General features: G+C 37.1%; 1 long non-coding RNA gene across 1 annotated transcript; it reads left to right on the forward strand.

The window, feature by feature from the left end:
* Positions 1–9,211: 9,211 nt before the first annotated feature.
* Positions 9,212–17,001, forward strand: LOC112135732 (uncharacterized). The gene is made up of 4 exons (XR_002916961.2): positions 9,212–9,762; positions 13,289–13,340; positions 14,776–14,865; positions 16,859–17,001. It is a non-coding gene; the product is annotated as an uncharacterized LOC112135732 (long non-coding RNA).
* The last annotated feature ends 364 nt before the right edge of the window (positions 17,002–17,365 follow it).

The following is a 17,365-nucleotide window of genomic DNA, read 5'->3' on the forward strand; positions in this document are numbered from 1 at the left end:
TTATTTTTTTAAAGGGTTTTCTTCAACACATTTTTGAGTTCACTTTGATTTTATTTCTTGATATAGTTTTACATGTGTGCCAAAGTAGATTGGAAAATGTGTTTAGTAAGAATTTAAATTAATTACTTAAGCCCAGCTATGTTATACACATTAGGATAAATGTTACTATTTCTAAACTACATTATCAATAACAATGTTTCGCTGGGCTCATTCATTCCCTGTGTCTTAACAGGGAAGATTTTAAAAAGCTGCAGGTAAAATACATTCTTTACTGTCTCTCCTCTGTGATTCTGTAACACTGGATGCATACTTCTAGCCTAAAGCTTATCACCAAGGCCTCTATGCAGTCCAACTTTGGGGGACATTCACACTATGGCCTTCTGAATGGCTGTGTATGCTCAACTCCTTTGGACATCATTCAGATAGACTGCAATGTGAATTTATCCCCAGAATTGTGCAACATGGTTGCCCTGGACATAGAATTAAAACTATTAAGTTGACTGTGTGCCCAGCAAGAGAAAGCTACTTAACAACTTTGCATTTCTGTGACTAGCAAACTTCCTGGCTTACTGGTAGTCATATTCGACTTTGCATCTCTGTGACTAGCAAACTTCTGGCATATTGGTAGTGCTGAAGATGTGTTTAATGTATGAGCGAATAGTATAGACAAATGCACTTGATTCATGTAATAGTTATTTGGAAAGTAGCTATTTTATAACATGTATGTAGCACATGATTGAGGTGTTGCTTTGATTATCTTGTTTTGTTACCCCAAAACTTAGTGTTTTAAAACAAGAGCCATTTTACTATATCATATGATTTGAGGGGGCTAGGAATTCAGTCAAGATGCAGCTGGATTGTTCTTTGGTTACATATGGCATCAACTGGGGTCAGCAGGTAGCTAGTTTGGTTTGGGGGGTCCATAAAGGTTTTGCTGACATGCCTGGCTTCTGTGCTGGGTTTGGCCAGCATTGCCTCCTCTATCAACACGGCCTCTCTGCAAAACTAGCCTGGGCTTCCTCGCAGCAGGGTGGTCTCAGGGTAGGTGGACCGTTCACATGGCAGCTCATGACTTTAAGAGTAAGTGCTGCAAAAGGCCAAGGGCAGAAGCTGCAAGTCTGACTTCCACTGCATTTTATTGGTCAAGCAAGTAGCTAAGGCTGGCTTAAATTTAGGAGTGGAATTAGACCCTACTTCTCAGTAAGGGGAAAAACAAGAAATTTTTAGCCATCTTTAATCTACCCAGATATTTGCAAACATCCTCTATTTTTCAAGAAAGAGGTTAAGTAAATAGATCAATAAATTGATGTTAGGAAAGTTTATGTTTTGTGACTTCTACTAAGATTGGCATCTTTTCAGCCAAGTGTCCCAAATCATCTACATCTGTATCTATAGCTGCATATTTGTAAAATTTAAAATACTAATAAGGAAAGGAATCTTAGAAATCATTGAAGGCTATTTCACCATTACAAGTTTTCTTTTTAAGTTTTCTGAGAACTAAGCTAAGAGTTTAAAATATGTTTTGTGCATTCTGCTAAATAATGCTGGAGATACATAGCACATTTCATAAATAGTTTCATTAAAATTCAAGGGAAAATGTCAAAGATAATCTCTTGCTGCCTATACACAGGAATTTTAAGGTGTACTTTTGGGACTATTTCATTTTTACATATTTCTTGGCTAAAAATATTGCAGCAATGCTTTACCCAGTCAAGTGTGTGCTCTTGTTGGTTCATTTGTTTCTGTTAAAATGGTTCAAATATGACTTTCTGAGGGTAATCTTGGCCCAGCTACGTACTCCTTGAACTCACCTTCAAGTGGCTCTGTGGTGGTCTTCTAGTCAGGGGTTTATACTTGTTTGTTTCTCAGAGTTTAGGGGAAAATGTTAATCCTACCCACAGCTCAGTTGCTAAACCCTGAACTTAACTGGACAGAATGCAGCTGTATTCCAGCTACTTGCAAGGAAGTATAATCCCTCTGTTACTCAATACCTTTAAAAGCTCAGCTGGGAAATAATATTTGTGGAGAACATCCTGGAAAACACTCATCCTATCATCTAGAAACTCTCTCTAACCAAAGTTAGGCAAGACAATCCTGGAATTTACGGGTCTTAGGATGTATGAGACTGAATTCTGACAGATTTGCCTGTCGTAAGAGATAATCTTATAAAATTACTTGCAACAAAATAAGAATGTTGATCATGTGATGGAAAGTTTGCACTATGAATATCAAATGAATTCCTTTTTGGTTTCAGTATCAAAATTAGGTGATTAGTGTGTTTTTGTATTGTGGACAGCCTGAATCATAACTGGCCAATTTTTTTTTTTTTTCTGAGGGTATTGACAAGTTTCCAGACAAGAGTCCCAGCTCTAGCAAGTATAGCATAAGAGACTTCATGGCATTAGAGAATCTGTATTGAGGTAATTCTTGATCTCTCCAAACTTCCGTTTCCTTAGTTTCCTTTTATCCAATATATCTTAATTTTAAAAACATAGATTATCTTGCCATATTTTAAGTGAATCTGTGGCTTGCTTTAAGTGTCTTTGAGAACAAGAATGGAATACAAATTAATAAATATTCAAATAGACAAGTGCTGGGAAAATAACAAAATTATTGGCCTATTTTATTTTTTTTACCTGCCCTAGGATAGGTAGCTGCTCGTAGATTTTAATTTAAAACCTCTAGTAGACTAGCTTTATTCTTTTGAAATAGAAATAACAATGGCTATAAATGACTCATAAAGAGATATGCCCCTCTGTTATGCAATTATGCAGCCACAGAGGGTTTGCAAGTTTGGGGAACAGGGAGGACACCCCACCCCATTCCCAAGGCCCAAACCTTACTATGCAATTGCTGGGCTTGCAAAAGGAGTGTCTGGTTCTGCCCCCTAGGCCTGAGGCAACGGATTCCTGGCACAGGAACTTTAACTGCCACAGAAACAGTGTTCTAACTTGTAGTTATGTACGGTGAAAATAGTACTACCATATAATAGTTTTTTATGTGTGTGTGTGTGTGTGTCTGTATGTATACACATGTATATTGGTAGTTTTATGTATATATTATATATAGCACATATATATTAGACACATATAAAATAAGTGTAATTGTTGAGCTTCTATGAATATCTAATCATAATTTTTGCAACATCATTTCTATGAATAAATGTATCCCATATAGTTTTACTAGTAAACTTCCTGAGCAGAATTTATTCATGAGCTGGGGACTTTCTTCGCCTATATTTGTACTTAGATCGAATATGATTTGTGGGACGAGCAAATTAACACAGGCTACGTCTGCATTTAACACCAGAGAAGAAAGATAATTAATATTGAAAAGGATCCTATTTGTAGTTACTTAGTAAAGGTATTTTTCTGCTTTATATTTGGCATTTATGTTTCTTTACAAAACTCTGAAATCTAAATCCTAATTTATAGTTATCTTTTTATGGTATGGCAAACATGTAACTACATCAGAGGAGAATTGCAAAATACATAAACTTTCATCTATTTATCAAACATTCAACTCAACATTACTTAGTAGTAAAGTTAATACTGCCTTAGCTATATTTGGAACTACATTTAAGCAAGTAAAAACAAGGAAACAGAAATAATTTAAAATATATATAATTTGTAAAAGGAGTAAAATCTTACATTAAAATGACTCTTAGCTACGTCTATATTGAACAGAAAATGAAATCAAGTTAGTATCTCCCTATGTTAACCCTGTTGGCATTATGGTAAATGCCACTCATGAGATGAGGGTGGGTGTTCAGAAAGGTTCACGATAGCTCCCAAAAGGTAAGGCCCTGGAGAAATGCGAGGTGGAGAGGGGTGCTGGACAGTAGGGCACTGCAGTGTGTTTCTGCATATATTTGTGGAAGCAGGTGGGTATGTGTTTGTGTCACAGACAGAGGCACAGAGAAAGAGAGAGAGAGAGATTGAGACAGAGAGAATAGAGCACTCTTACCCCAGGTAAAGCCTGTGGCAAAAATTTATATATTAACCTTCTATTGGCAGGGCATTATCCCAAGAAATCCAGAGTGAGAGAAAAAAGCAGAGTGAGATAGAGAAGAGGGAGGGAGAAGAATAACAAGGAGTCCATTACCAGGTTGACCACAGCTTCACAGAGGCACAGCTGGCTGCTTTGTCTGGTGGGATGGCTTCTGGAGGCCATCTACTGCATCTCAGGAGAGTCCACCGGAGTGGGAGAAAGGACAAATTTTTCACCCACTGATTCTTTCCAGTTTCATATCTCTTGTGTGTCTGCTCCATGTTGTAATATTACTCCTGAACCTTTGCTTCATGTTACTGGACAGCTCTGGGAAACTCCTGGTGATAGCTGCATGTGAGGAGCTTCTCAGTGGATGGCAGTGGAGATAGCAAGGACTTTATGATGGCAGGGGATGACCTGAACCATCTCTAGAATCATTGTTGCCAGAGAAAAGGCAGAACCAAGCTGATCTTGGGTGGTGCAGAAACTGAGGTCATTTTACACACTGCAGATAATCTCTACTCTTACATAACCACCATCAATAGCATCATTTATTTACTGCTTACATATATTTACTGCTTACTATATCCCAGGCTTCACTGTCTTAACATTCTACTTAAATTATATTTTCTAATGTTCAAACACATGTAAGAAAAATACTAATGTTATTTCTGTTTTACAGATACATGAGCTGAGACATGGAGGGTGCAAGGTAGAGTTGGGCAAGCAACCCAATAAATCTTGATCGCAGAACTTCTGGGCCTTACCGTGCCAAAGTTTTATAGAGCAAATTAAACCCACTGAATGAGGAGAGTATTTTAATTTTATTACTTTTCAATGGTGGACTCAAATTATTTCAGAATTCATAATAACTTCTTGTATAACAATTAATGTATAAGAACAATTTCCAGCTGAATAGCTTTTAAGGCAGTTTTACAATCAGTGTCTCCTCTTTTATATTTGCTTCTCTTTTCAAATGCCTTCCTTTTGATGATTTCACTGCAATTTAGCATCTCCAGAAAAAAAAAGGAAGAGAGGAAAGAAATTTAGTAAGCATTCATTTATTATCATAGCCCCAAAATGGCTGATTGTAAAAGGTGGTTTAAATAAAATTTTTAGGAAATCTGAAATCTTCATCTGCCCATCATCTTCCATGATCACAAATAATTTAGTGTTGAGAGTCCCTGGGTGAGGCCAGCTTAGAAATACTCAACTGAAAATTACTACATTCTGACCATTTCTTAGTAGCTTTTGAAAGTATGAGCACCATGGATAACTTAGCAGCCAGCTAAAAACCAAATGCTATGAGCAATGCCAATTATTTTATTGGCATTCAATTGACAGATAAAATGGGTGGGCTTGGTGTTATGACTAATAATAGCTCACTCAGTTATGCATTTTGTGCACAAAGAAAATTGTACATCTTGACCTTGAGGGAAAATAGTCGTAATTTTGAGGGTAGTCTTAATGTAATTATTACCATCTGGGCCTTCCATAGACTTTCCCCCTGCATTTCTAGTACTGCTAGCAGTCACATTCTTGATTCTGTTACTGAGGATGCCTTGGAATAACAGTGACCTCACAGGAATGATTAACGACTCTTAATCAAAAAATGGGGGAGAGGTTTCCAAGCCTCAGTCTAAGCACTAAATATAATTAGCATATTCACTTTTAGAAGCTAGTCACTATAGTCTGTGCTGTCACTTCTTGACTGAAACTTGTGAATAATTATTTCACATCCCTTAATTTATTTCAGTGACCTCTTTCTGCTAAACATGGTTTTAATTTTGGGAGAAGACTGCCTGTTGTGTGACTTCTTAGGGACTGTGCTTTTGATGTTGGATAGTTTGTCGTTAGTAATAGTCTAATTATCCCACTGAAGGAGATGTTTTGTTTTCAAAAGGGATTATTCATGGCCTAACTCAGATACCCAAAAGCTGCCAAATAATAAAAGAGATAGTTAAAATTCTAAATCAACTTCCCTAACTAACTAAAAGCCAGTAGTGTTGGTGTTATTTTGTTGACTGCACTATTGCATTCTTCTTGTAGAACTGCATACTTGAAGGGGTGGGGTCTGCTTTGCATTTCATCTAAAATGGCTTTTATAGCCCTTAGAAAGCTGGAAATCTGCTTCATGTTTAACATCTCTTTCCACAACAATTTAGGTTCATCTTTTTGTTACTTCAGTCATTGGAAAACGTCAATGTTCAGTTTTTTTTTTTTCAAACCTCAGAGCGATGAAGACCCTCAGTATGTTTTTATGTTGAAACATGTTCTAATACAATCTTCTACTGTTGATCTATTACTTTAATATTCAGTCTTTTTTTTTGAGGCAGGGTCTCATTCTGTCACCCAGGCTGGAATGCACTGGCATGACCATGGCTCACTGCAGCCTCCATCTCCCGGGCTCAGGCAATCCTCCTACCTCAGCCTCCCAAGTAGCTGGGACTATGGGGCTGCCCCACCACACCTGGCTAATTTTTAAATTTTAAATTTCTTTGTTTGTTTTTTTTTTTTTTGAGATGGAGTTTTGCTCTTTTGCCCAAGCCGGAGTGAAGTGACATGATCTCAGCTCACTGCAACCTCCGCCTCCTGGGTTCAAGCGATTCTCCTGCCTCAGCCTCCTGAGTAGCTAGGATTACATGCACCCGCCACCAGGCCTGGCCAATTTTTTTGTATTTTTAATAGAGATAGGGTTTTGCCATGTTGGCCAGGCTGGTCTTGAACTCCTGACCTCAGGTGATCCAGCCACCTCGGCCTCCCAAAGTGCTAGGATTATAAGCATGAGCCACCATGCCCAGCCTAAATTTCTATTTTTTAGACATGAGGGTCTCATTATGTTGCCCAGGCTGGTCTTGAGCTCCTGGACTCAAGTGATCCTCCCACCTTGGCCTCCCAAAGTGCTGTGATTATGGGCCTGAGCCACCAAGCCCAGCATTATATTCAGTCTTAATGTCCCTAGCACCACAACTGAAAGTCCTGCTAGAGTGTTTGATTCTAGTTTTAACCTTATTTCTTAATAAGTAATAAATTATACTGTATTGGACATCCAGCTTCTGCTTTGGTGAGTTGGAAATGTCCCACCTTGTGGGAAACATGTCTAAGCATTTCTCTTCCCGATTTTGCACTTAGCATGGGAGAAACTTCTGGATGTCAGGCTGTAGTTTCTGTCTCCCTTCGTCCTCCTCCATCTCCCCACCTAGAGTTAACACAAGATGGGAACAAAAGAAAGACAGTGAATGCCAAAGAAAGACCAGAAGTAAGTATATGAGACAAAAATCCAAGGCAGGAAAAACATTGAAATAATAACAGCACGAAACAATGGAGAATTAAAGAGGAATGGCAAATACGACTGAGTCCTCTAAACAGTTGGCTGTAGCTCCACAATGGAAAGTCCTGCTAGGGTCTTTGATTCTGTCCCCTAAACCATCCCAGATAGATATGAGCATGTTCTTAAAGGAGGGAGATTTTCATCCTTGTCCTAATGAACATGTTCTGGGCTTCCCTTATCTCCCTAATCTAATCTTACCTCAAAGCCTGCTGCCACCATTCAGTTATTCTTTTTACCTCCACTTGATATACAAAATAATTATTATTTCTGATATAAAAGTTCTTTTAAGCCCAAGGCAGTGACTGAGTTACCTCTCCAATATTTTCTAATCAAGATATTCTTATTTTCAAATACAATATTCCTAGGCCTGTGGTCTGGGTCTCTGTACAGACAATATAGCTGTCACTATGTAGCAAATAATAAAATTAATGTGACTTGCAATATTAATCAACTATTAGACAAAAGTTCATGAGGTGTTGTGCCATTTTTCTGTTAGCAATAGCTTTTAACATTTTGTTTCTTTATTCCTAAAATATGGAAAAATTCTTTGTCACAGTTGGATTTGAAAATGACCCAAATACTCCTGCCAAAATAAACAACCCTAGGTTTCTTTTCATTGCAAGTTTCCCTCACTTTAGTGCCCATTGGCTTCATTTTTTAACCTTGTTTTGCCTTTTTTCCCCTCTGAAAACCAAAAATTTAAATTTTCTGGTTTTAAATGTTTTTATGTCTTATTGGGGTTTTAGCTGACTATAGTCTTTTTCATGTCAGTATTATTCAAGTTTCAGAAAAGTCTCTTTACCATCTATTAACAACTAAATGATTATAAATTGTTGGCAAAAAAAAGAGAAAGAAAAGAAAGAAAGAAAGAAAGGAAAGGAGGAAGGGAGGGAGGGAGGAAGGAAGGAAAGAAAGAAAGGAAGAGTAGTGGGGGGAAAGAATAAAATTTGCCTGTACCTTTTTGTTGTTTTCTTTTTTTCTTCTTCTCTTTTTATTTTTTTATTTTGCCTACACCTTTTAAAGCAAAACAATTACATTTTTTCTTTTAGTTTTATAAACTAATGAAATTAACCTGTTCCAACTCAATCAGTTGTTTCATACTGGAAAATATCACACATTGGGGCTCTTAGGAAGGAATCATTGCCATGCCTTGGTGAAGGGTGAGTATGGCTTTAAAAACTGCTGGTGGAGGAGCCTCGGAGGAAAGAACAGGATAGTAAATGCAATTACTTGTCTCCTGAGAGTTAACTCACAGTCCAGATGTCCTACCACCTATCTACCTGTAGTCTGAAGGCACTTTGTAAGTAATAAAAGCATGTAAATATAAATTCTTCTCATTTTCTCTTTCAGTATTTTACAATGTATCAATGACAATTACTATTGTTATTGGTAACAGTTTGGTGTCATACCAAAGGCTTTGGAGCCAAAAAAGCTTGTGTTTGAACTCCAGCCCCACCATTGTATGGTCTTAGACAAATAACTTAACCTCTTTAAGCCTTGATGTCCATACTGTAAAACAGGACATAATAAAACCTGCTTATTGTAAGGATATAATGACATTATTAACATATCTATTCTATTGCCTAATGCATAGCATAAGCTCAAAAATACTAGTTTTCCTATTTTAAAATGTTTTTAAAAAATTATAATCCATACCTCTTCTACTTCAGAAAGTATTTTAATACATAAAAGCAGTGATTTAGCAATATCAAATCAAAGTTTGAGAGCCAGAAGAACTTGGAGGACCATTGATTTTAAAGGTTTCTTTGGTTTTTATGAACAACAGGAATTTCCTCTTATGTCTTCAGAACCTTGAGTTTACCAGGAGGACAAGGTGACTGAGATACTCCTTTAAGCCCAGAAACTGAAGAAGGCAGCTGTCAGGGATGGCTTGGAATGCTCTACAAGATTTATATCAACTGTAGGTTGAAAAATCCTACTTATCCACTCTCCTTACTTTAGAGATGAGGAATTTGAATCTTAGAGAGTTTATGACTTACCCAATTGGTGGTATTACTGAAAACCAAAAGCCAGTTTGCTTCCTAGTTGAATTTTCTTTCCATCATGCCATGTGGAGTTATTTTGAGTCAACGAGAAAATCTGCAAGGACATCAAAATAATGTTCTTTCTCCCTCTGACCTCAGTAATAACTGGTTAAAGATTTAGAATGCTTTAGAGTAAATCCTCAAAGCAGCTGCAGGTCCTCAATGTTCCAGAATAGATATTTTAAGTTCTCCAAATAAAAAATCCCAATAAAGACCTTCTTTTTGCAGTAACTAAAAAAGTTTCCAGCTCTCCTGTCACAAAGTGGCTATTGAGACTTCAAATGTCAGATGATCTCCTTTGAAGCAGCAAAATAGAGTGGATAGAACTCCAGGATGGATGTCAAAAAACTCTGTGATCCTAGTTCTAACTCAAATTTACCTTTTACATGGTATGAGGTAAGCTTTAGATACCTCTGGATTTGAAGTTATTTTTGACTCTTATTTTTTTCACACACTGGTGTGTGTCCATATCTAGCCCAACAGCAAAACTTGGTGGTGCTATATTCAAACTATATCCAGAATCTGACCACTACTCACCACTGCCACTGCTACCACCTTCATCCAAACCATCATTGTCTCTTCTCTGGGTAATGGAAGAAGCCTCCTAATGAGTCCATCTCCCTGCTTCTCCCTTTCCTTCTCTGCACATCAGTAATTCCAGAGTTTGTCACTGACACTTTCATAATGGACTTGTTCTTCACTTGGTAATCTTAATTTGTTCCTAAAAATCCTCCCACAAAGTAAAATGCCATTATGTGAAAAAGCATTTTTATGAATTTGAATTTAAAAATTTAGGAAGCATTTTATCCCAACCCAAGATACCCAAAGCTTTTTTACAGACAGGAAAATATTTTAATTGAACAATAGAAATATTTTTCAATTGTCATGATATTATATAAGTAATGAACATCAAATTGAAAATAAAATAGAGTTTGTTCATAAAATGTAATAACATGAAGGTTTATGTGATGGTGGGTGCTGGTTGGTGGGGGAGTGTTAAAGGCAGTTGTTCTTTGTAAGATATATTTTGCTCTCTGAACAATTTTGTTTATGAATGTTTTCAACCATTTGGAGGATCATGGTTAACTTGCACTTACAGCACACTCAACATTTAAAGTTATAGCAGAGAAGACAATTTCAGTCAAAATAATAGCTGAAGATGAGAGCACTTGGAAAGATGTGAAAATGTATTTAGTACACAGAGACAGAAAAATTACAAAAGATGTTACCTCATCATCCCTCTCTCTAGTCATACTTAGACAAAATGAAATACTTTTAGTTTATCCAAACACGGCACTCAGTTCAAATTTGTTCTGATATTCGATGATTAAGAACTGATGACTAAGAATTGTTAGAATAAAAATAGCATATTTTCCCAAAGGCTGCAGTGTCAAAATATCATGCTTATTTACTTTATATGTTTTAGAGTATCTATCTATCTATCTGTGTGTGTGTGTGTGTGTGTATATATATATATATATATATGTATTTTAAAAGAAGTTGTTTGGAAAAAGGTAACTTCTCAAGAGACTTTATGGCAAAAGGTTGTTAACTAAATAGGTTCTGTGGGTGTAAGTCTGTGTTTACCTGTCTCTCTATTAAGGTTTCTAACTCTTTGTTTGGTGGTGTAGGACACTGCTGGCTTGTGTGTAACCCAGGAATCAGAACATAGGGCAGAATGCCCACCTAACACAGTTCATGTTATTTCTTGAGTTCCAGTTATATACCACGTATCCTGATAAAACAAGTCATACAAGAAAAGGGCTATTATCACCCTCAAGGAGTCCTCAGCCTAGTTGGGGAGGCAGTAGGGCGGATGTATAAACTCTATAATATTATGAGTACTGCAATACAGAGTGTTCTGGGGCAGACAGGAGGGAGTCCCTAATTATCCCCAGGGTAGGGTAGAATTGTCAAGGGGCAACATAGAAGACGAAACATCTAAAGTGAACCTTGAAAGTTCAGATATCTGGAAACGGAGGGAAGGTGGAGCAGAGTTGTGGGCACTCTAGGCAGAAGGATTGTATTTACAAAGGAATAGAGTTGTGAAAAGGAACCTTTTCTTCAAGAAATAGGACCTCTCCATTAAGAAACTTTCATCAACTCTGATTGTTCTTTGTTTCATATTGGGGCAACACCTACTAAGAGGTTGAATAAGGAGAAACATTGATCACCATCTCTATGTATAAGGATGTTGTGAAAATGTCATCACTATTTGGGTTATCTGTTGTTGCAAGACAATTCATCCCAAACTTAAAGGCATAAAACAACAACCATTTTATAATTGGATTAGTCCATTCTCACATTGCTATAAAGAAATACCTGAGACTGGGTAATTTATAAAGGAAAGAGGTTTAAGTGGCTCACAGTTCTGCAGGCTGTACAGAAGCATGATGGTTTCTGCTTCTGGGGAGGCTTCAGGAAGCTTCCAATCATGGCGGAAGGCGAAACAGCAGGCACATCACATGGCAGGAACAGAAGCAAGAGAGAGAGCAGGGAGGTGGCACATACATTCCAATAACTAGATCTCACAATCCCACTCACTCACTGTCATGAGAACAGCAGCAAGAGGATGGTGCTAAACCATTCATAGACCACCTCTATGATTCAATTACCTCCCACCAGGCCCCACCTTCGACATTGGGGATTACTATTTGACATGAGTTTTCGGTGGGGACAAAAACCCAGACCCTAGGAATTATGCTTATGAATTATGTGGGTTAGGAATTTGAACAAAGAAGAGTAGAGAGGGCTTATCTCAACTTCATGGTACCTGGTTACTCCCCTAGGAAGATTAGAGCAGCTGGGAGTGACTCAAATGGATAGAGGTAGCTTAAATACCTGGAGACCGAAATCATCTGGAAGCTCCTTCACTCACGTGTGTGGCACCTAGGCTGAGATAATTTGAAGGCTGGGTTCAACCAGAGCACCTACACAGAAATCCTCTAGGTTGTCTGGGCATCTCCCAGCATGGAGGCTGGATTCCAAGAGGGAGTGCCCTTAGAGGAAACACCCCGAACAACAAGAGTTCCAAGAGAACCAGATGGAAGCTGCATAGTCTTTCCTGAAGTAGCCTCAAATGTCATAGAGTGTTACTTTCCCCATATTCTATTTGTTGGAACAATTCCAGTTGAAGGAGAGATCTCATAAAACCTATCTCTATATCAGGAATGTCAAAGGATTTGTAGCCATTTATTCAAATTGCTATATTTGTCGCATTAAAAAATGCTCATCTATTATACTATCATATTTTCTCTGTAGGTTTCTAGGGGAGAAATTTCTTTCTGGTGTAACTGTCAGGTAAAATAAACTTTTTTGAGAAATTGGTATATTTTTACTTTGTGGTCACTTGAATCTTTTAAATTTCTCCTTCAAATTTGGTGAACTTTGAATATCTGTATAAGTTGTTATTTAAAATGTTTTTTAAGGAAGACAAAGTGTATATAAAGAACTAAAATCTGTTTGTAGATGATTGTGGTTTGAATTTCATGTGTATTGGAAGTAAGGGCAGAAGGTGAAGATATGAAGACAGGTAAGGAGGGACTGGACCGGAAAGGCTGTATGTGTCCTGCTAAGGACCGAGGCAGTGTAATTTACATAATCGTTATCTAGCTTTCATTTCACCATCCTTCTATCTTTCATTTTAACATTGTAATTTAAGCGCTAGCTTTTACAAAATTGCTTATTGAGGTAAACTAGAGTAGAACTTCGTGGTGAAGGAGCCATTCTATTTTTTATTTTTAATGTGTCATTGACTGAGATTTTTTGCAAAACGTAAGAAGAAATTACAAGAAAAATGAAATGAAAAAAGGCATAAAAATACAAGTCCAATTTTTTATTAGATTCAACAGTTACAAAATTACTATGTCATGTTGCTATATGGTTTCTAAATGTTTACCTTTAATTTCTGTATTTATCTCAGGTTGGCAACAAATGATTCATGGACCACCACTCATCTGCAGACCAGACATTAAGTAACAATGCCCTAGAGGATTAAATTTATGAAGAAAGAATCTCATTTTTCATACCTTGATCTCTTACCCCAAAACACAATTGCAATATACCCTGGGTGACCACCTCAGTCATTTTTCCAGCTTGTTTTTTTGTTTGTTTTATCAAGACTTGCATACAGCTTTCACTCAGTGATTTATGCAGAAAGGTTGGATTGCTCCAAATTGTCTGGGGATTTATTGGTGCCTTGCCCATTGTTTAGCCTCAGCTGGTATTCCAGGCCTGGAACAAGTCTTCTGGTACTTAAGCAATGGCATATGCACACAATGCTCATAATTTATAGGCAGTCTTGTCCTTCATCCCACACTGCCTGCATTAAAAGATAAAGAGAAAATGGATCTATTTGAATTCTGTATGGGATGAAAGTAGAAGGTGGTTGTACATTGGTGCCATATTATATTTGCCAAAAGAAAATTCTAAAAATATCATGTCTATGGAAAAATGTGTGTAGCTGAAGTATTTTTCTTTTAATAAAGTGACTGAATTATTGCTAGAGTTTTGTGGTAGACTACATACTACATGGATACTTTTCAAACTCCTTTTCCAAGAAAGAGAAAATAATGCAGTTTCAATTTATATCAGAAGAATTTGCCAATCTTGATGCCTCTTGAGGTTTGGCAACATGAGATTTGCATAACATTTTCCAAGGTGCATTTCAAGGGATTGGAGCTTTCTTATCCTGATTCTCATCCTTCAATAGACAGTTTCTCAGAATAAGACATTAATGAGAAAACTGTGGTATACTAGCCCAGCAAACACAAGTATATTATCAACTTGTTTACAGGTTAGTTTCCCTAAATGTAATTGTTAACTCTTATTGTACATTGAAAACCTGGAGGAATTTTAAAAATGCCGGTGCCTGGGTCTTATTCCCAAACCTGAATTCATTGTTCTGGAGTAGAAGCTGGGCATGAACATTTTTTAAAAGCTCATATAATAATTCTACTGTTCATCAAGGTTAAGAATCACTGTCTAAAACTGATACAATGATGGAAGAGTCAATATAACTGGGGTCAAATTCTAGTGTCATTATGTTACAAGAAAATGTTGCTTCAATAATTGATGAAACTAATATATCGGTTTAATAAATTTATTGTTATATGTAAATGCCCAATCAATTTGAGAAATCAAAATATGACAAAGTAATTTACTGAGCACCATTATAGAATAAGTACATTTTCCAGTTGATATGGTTTGGCTGTATGTCCCCACCCAAATCTCACCTTGAATTGTAATCCCCATGTGTTGGAGGAAGGCGTGGTGAAAGGTGATTGAATCATGGAGGCGGACTTCCCCCTCACTGTTCTTGTGATAGTGAATGAGTTCTCATGAGATCTGGTTGTTTGAAAGTGTGTGGCACTTCTCCCTTCACTCTCTCTTTCTCCTTCTCTACCATAGTAAGATGTGCTTGCTTCTCCTTCGCCCTTCACCATGATTGTAAGTTTCCAGAGGCCTCCCAGTCATGGTTCCTGTTAAGCTTGCAGAACGGTGAGTTAATTAAACCTCTTTTCTTCATAAATTACCCAGTCTCAGGTAGTTTTTTTATAGCAATGTGAGAAAGACTAATACACCAGCTTGTTCTCACAATATTAAGGCAGTTAGTTTATCATTACAATTTTTAGAATTAAAGACACTGAGGTACAAACAGCTCTTGAAAATGGTCTAGTGCCATTTTTAAAAAGCGAAGAGCAGAAGGTCATATCTTGAGCTTTTTAGTTTGAAGTCTAATATCATTTTATTTATTGAATACTTAATATTTTGAAGTAAATGATTGTTTTCCACTAATACTTTTGGCTCAAATTATGCCCCCACTCTACCACCAGCCACCACCTCCCCAAAAATCAATCGGTTCTGAATTAAAACTTTAGCTTTTGAGTTATTCTTAATTTTCCCCTGGTCGATTTCTAACTTTAAGCATTTTCTCCCATTGTTTCCCATTTGAACACGGCTTCTCGTGGGCTACCTTCTGGTACAGAAATCTGGCTTCAGGGGTGAACTCCTTGGTCCTTTAACTTGGTTTTTTTTTGAACCTGACTGCTTTTGCATTGGGAAAACCACTCTATAAAACACCTGTGGCCTGGTGTGGTGGTTCATGCCTGCAATCCCAGCACTTTGGGAGGCTGAGGTGGGCGGAATACGAGGTTAGGAGTTCGAGACCAGCTTGACCAACATGGTGAAACCCCCATTTCTATTAAAAATACAAAAATTAGCCAAGCGTGGTGGTGCGCACCTGTAGTCTCAGCTACTCAGGAGGCGGAGGCAGGAGAATCGCTTGAACCTGGGAGGCGGAGGTTGCAGTGAGCCGAGATCAGGCCATTTTACTGCAGCCTGGGTGACAGGGTGAGACTCTGTCTCAAAAAACAAAACAAAAGAAACATCTGCTACACACAAGTTCTAACTAAAAACATGGATAAGACAGTCAGGATCTTAACACTTAAATGACATTACTCCATCTTCTAAATTAGATCCCCATTTTATACAAGCACAAATTCAAATAAAACTGAATAAGGTAACCATCAATGACACGGCCAAAAAATATAAATTTCCATGTTGCTTCCTTTACATTTCCACTCCTGCATAGGGCAAACGGAAATGCTAAAAACAGAAATTTTAACCTCTATTGTCCATAATTAACAGGGCATGGGGATTATTCATGTGTTTGTTGGTTTAGTTGGTGAATGTGGTGTTTATGAGGTCCCTACAACAGGATAAAATTGCCTTAAGAGCTAGTTAGCTTCTTGAAAAAACAAACACCCTTTCATGGTCACTAACTGGAACACCAGCTGTCCTTCACAAATGCACACCACTGGTCACAAATAAAGCAAGAAAATGTAATTGCAGTGGCACAACCAATTGACATTACCAGGAAAACACAATCATAACCAAGACACCACCAGCTGCCAACACGCTAAAAAAAACAAAGTTTTGACAGGCAAATATATCTCTCATTAGTTGAATGTAAAATTCTCCATTGCTAATGATTACTATGCAAGTCACAGTTAGTGTGTTATTTTTAATTTAATTTTTAATTGACAAGTAATTATATCTATAGTGGGGTACAGTATGATATTTTGATATATGTATACATTGTGGAATATTGATCTCATTTATATGTAAAATCTAAAAAAATCAAATCATGGAAGTAGGGAGTAGAATGTTAGGTTACCAGAGACTGAGTGGGTGGGGTGGGGAAAGGGGAGATTTTGATCAAAGGGTACAAAATTTCAGTTTGACAAGAGGAATACATTTTAGTAATCTATTGCACAGCATGGGAATTATAGTTAGTAATATGTATTGTATATTTCAAAATTGTTAAAAAAGTAGATTTTAAATGTACCCATCACAAAAAAGGTTAAATATGTGAGATGGTGGATGTATTAACTAGTGTCTTATTTTTAAATAATACATGTTACCCTGAAGTCGAGTTTTTGTAATGTAAAATGTTATGAATATTTAAAAATATTTTCAATTATTTGATCAGTGCACACAACCTGGAGCAAAGAGACGTCAACGTAGACTTGAGAGCCTCAACAAACATCTACACATTCAAAATTCAGAGAATAATTGCAGACTTACACGTTAAATGATGCCACAGGCTTATGGTGAATGTACAAATCTAATTCCCTAAACCTATGATACTACAGCTGACCCTTGAACAACGTGGGTTTGGACTGCACGGTTCCAGTTAGACACGATGTTTTTCAACCAAACACAGATCAAAAATACAGTATTTGTGGGATATAGAATTTACCTATGTGGAAGGCTGACTTTTCTTATACTTTGGTTCCATGGGGCTGACTGCAAGACTTGAGTATGCTTGTATTTTGGTATATTCAGGCCAGCGCCCTGGAATCAATTCCCTGCATATACCCAACGATGGCTGCATTTAGATAATCGGATCATTACAATGCTATTTGTTATGCCAAGAACAGCTTCTATAATTTGTGAAATTTCAGTGAAAAATAAAATATAAAGATGTCACTCTATT

This window comes from Pongo abelii, chromosome 10 (assembly GCF_028885655.2).
Source record: "Pongo abelii isolate AG06213 chromosome 10, NHGRI_mPonAbe1-v2.0_pri, whole genome shotgun sequence".
NCBI classification, from domain to species: domain Eukaryota; kingdom Metazoa; phylum Chordata; class Mammalia; order Primates; family Hominidae; genus Pongo; species Pongo abelii.